The sequence below is a fragment of the Myotis davidii genome, unplaced genomic scaffold, assembly GCF_000327345.1.
Source record: "Myotis davidii unplaced genomic scaffold, ASM32734v1 scaffold9, whole genome shotgun sequence".
NCBI lineage: Eukaryota > Metazoa > Chordata > Mammalia > Chiroptera > Vespertilionidae > Myotis > Myotis davidii.
The window spans coordinates 1,541,330-1,545,088 of NW_006299435.1; the positions used below are offsets into that span (position 1 = coordinate 1,541,330).

General features: G+C 35.4%; 1 protein-coding gene across 1 annotated transcript in view; it reads right to left on the minus strand.

The window, feature by feature from the left end:
• Positions 1-3,759, minus strand: part of FYTTD1 (forty-two-three domain containing 1) — a 53,409-nt gene that overhangs the window by 41,227 nt on the left and 8,423 nt on the right. The window lies entirely within an intron of this gene.

Consider the following 3,759-nt stretch of genomic DNA (forward strand, 5'->3'; position numbering starts at 1 on the left):
TGTATCTGGGATTCATTTGTCTTCTATAATTGAAACTTTGTTGCCATGAGCAGAGGCCACAGCTGGCTCAGAGCAGGGGGAAAGCTTGGCTTCCTCCATCACCCAGGCAACCAAGCCTCCTGCTTGCTCCAGCTCCATGGCTGCCGGCCGCCATCTTGGTTGGGTTAATTTGCATATAGTCGCTCTGATTGGCTGGTGGGCATGGCTTGGGGGGTAGTGAAGGAACGGTCAATTAGCATCTTTGTCTTTTATTTAGGTAGATATTATATATACTATTTTGATGTAATTTATTACCGCACAAATCTTTCTTCTAATTAATTTCCTTTCAATATGCATGAATCCATGCACTGGGCCACTAGTGTTTCATAAAGACCTATACATACTGCCCTAATTCTCTCCCTTCTTACTCTCTGTAACTGCCTTATATTCTGAAAAGCACAATGAAGTACTAAAGACATCATTTAATGCAGTGGTTCTAAACCTTCTTAATGCCATGACCCTTTAATACAGTTCCTCATGTTGTGGTGACCCCCAACCATAAAATTATTTTCGTTGCTACTTCATAGCTGTAATTTTGCTACTGTTATGAATTGTAATGTAAATATCTGATATGCAGGATGTATTTTCATTGTTACAAATTGAACATAATTAAAGCATGGTGATTAATCACAAAAACAATATGTAATTATATATGTGTTTTCCGATGGTCTTAGGCGACCCCTGTGAAAGGGTAGTTCAACCCCCAAAGGGGTTGCAACCCACAGGTTGAGAACCGCTGATCTAATGCAATAGTCTTTTCTAAGTTTTAATCTATTAGTCCCTCTAGAACAGCATTTCTCAACCTGTGGGTCGCAACCCCTTTGGCGGTCGAACGACCCTTTCACAGGGGTCACCTAAGGCCATCCTGCATATCAGATATTTACATTACAATTCATAACAGTAGCAACATTACAGTTATGAAGTAGCAACGAAAATAATTTTATGGTTGGGTCACAACATGAGGAACTGTATTTAAAGGGCCAGAAGGTTGAGAACCACTGCTCTAGAACGTTCTCTTCTGTCTTTCCAGAGCACCTTCATTCTCAATACTTCAATTAGTACCTCTATGAAGATCCTTTCACATTTCCAGTTATACTACAGTAACAGTTTAAGACTAGCTATGCATCAGAACCACACACGGAACTTTAAAAAATCCCTAGGCCCTACTTCTCCAGATTCTGGTTCAGTGGAAATGGAGTGTAGCCAGAACATTAGTCTATTTTATAAAGCTCCACAGGTTCAAATAAGGTTGAAAATAATTAGAACTACAGGCAGAATTTTTCATCTTTCCTTTGAATTCTGAGCTTAATCCCTTCATGAATTTCCTTTACACACATCTATGTGCTTCAATAATTTCTGGAGTCTGATCACTTACATGAAGATATGAGGGTTTTCTGGGAAATATCATAACACAGGACAGTGTATGCAATCATATTACTGACTCCTTTCTGAAGCAACATACAAATATTCCTATCTCTTGTACCTCTAAAAGAAATAGCTTTCTCAAACTTTTGGTCTCAGGACCTCTTTATGGTCTTAAAAACTACTGAACTCTCTAAAGAGTTTTTGTTATGTGGTTTATGTTTACTGATACTTATTATACTAGAAATGAAAATTAAGATATTTAAAAACTATTATTTCATTAAAACAATAAGCCCATTACATGTAGAATAACTTTTTTTAAAAAAATGATCACGTCATGTAGATCCCAGAGAAGTCTACTGTACATTTATGAGAGTAAGAGTAAAAGTAGTTACAGTAATGTCTTAGTATTATTACAAAACTAGTTTTGACCTGAGGACCCCTCAAGTCTTGGAATTCCACAGGGTCCATAACAATACTTTGAGAACTGTTGCTACCTATAACCCAGGTTATTTAGGATATTTAGATTGTTGGTACCAATATTTATTGAGTGACTAAATTATATTTTGGGCACAATTAAAAAGACTTTACTCATTCATTTATTCATCCATCAAAAATAATTTATTAAGTATATGCCATGAGCTCTCTGTCCTACTTGTGCTCTTACCTCACTGACATTACAATGTGGAAATCTGAACTTTTGCTAACGAGAGCTTAAGACAATCCCATATTTCTCTGCACATTCAGTGACAGCAGCAGCTGTTCTATTTTAGGCCCTGTCACATGTAAGTGGAGAACATACAAGCACAAATTCAATCTTGTAAGATTCTAAGCTGCCCCTATATATCATTTATCTCTAGACTCAGATCATAACCTCCAGTTAAAAGTAGAACCTTTTCTTGCCCTAGATGGTTTGGCTCAGTAGATAGAGCAATCAGCCCGTAGACTGTCCAGGGTTCAATTTCGGTCAAGGCTGATCCTCAGCCCTGGTTGGGGTGCATGCTGGAGGCAACCAATTGATGTGTCTCTCTCTCTGTCTCTCCCGTCCCTTCCACTCTCTCTAAAAATAAGTGGGAAAATATCCTCGGATGAAGATTAACAACAACAACAAGAACAACAAAAATAAAACCTTTTCTGATCCTTTATGGACCAGATCCTCTTTTACCTCATCTATTAAATCACCACTGATCTTCTTAGACCAACCTCCCTACCTAAGTCCTATGTAAAAACTTTTTTCTTATAACATTTCTCAATGCTGTGTTTTCTATTCAATCTCTGGTACCAGAAATTCCTAAGTAAAAGACTGCCCCTTTATATACCCTGAGAACCTGGTCAATTCAAAGTGTTTATCAGGTCTTTAACATATAGTTAGCACAATGAATATATTTCTGGCTTCTATGAACTCTAAAATTATAAAACAAATTATAAAACATGGTATACTACGTAATATTTATTTTTAAAATCTTTAAATATAAATCACTGGAATTAAATATTCATTTGTTATACCTAAATATCTGTCGTGAAATGTACTCACTTGGGTTCAGCTGTTCAAGAAATTATTAAAGAATACATTTCTTTGCAGGGTCTAATCTTAGCTACAGACCCTATTTAAAATATATACATTTTGAGGATATGTTGGCATGTTAACTGTTAATCATAGAACTAATTATGTTTGACCTACTGGATATTATTTCTTATGTTTTTCAACATATAGGATAAAAAATTAATTTAGAAGCTAGTTTACCAAACATTTTTTCATATGTATAAAAAAGATCTAGAGTTATAAAATTTTGAATAAAGGTTCATTCTAAAACGCTGATATAACAGCTAAAAATGTTAACTAGTCATTTATAATTAAGTGTTCAGTTACTACCTTAAATCCATTTTGGAAAAAGATGGTTATACAAAAACAAGCTTCCCGATTACCAAAAATAACTATATATGTAGATTTCCAAGATCACTTAGATCACATCTAAAGCAATTAATTCTGGGTGTCACCTTTGGAGAATTTAACAAATCTTAAAGGTCCCAGATAATAAAATAAAGAGTCAAGAAGTCATTTTCTATGCAGAATAGTAGTCTCCATATATTTAAAAGGTTTTCATATTGAAAAGGAAGTACGCTTCCCTTATTCCTCTGTAAAATTAACACATTGTTTGCGGGTAGTTTTCATCACGCCCTAACAGGTGGCGCGGGCCATTTTTGCTAATTTTTTGCGCAGTAAAATTACGATAACTTTAGTTTACGTATTTATACGTTACCCGCATTCTACCACTAGTCTATAAAAGACGTATTAAATACGTGTCCCACGCTCTACTAGACTGGTAGAACGTATAAATACATAACATGTATAAATAC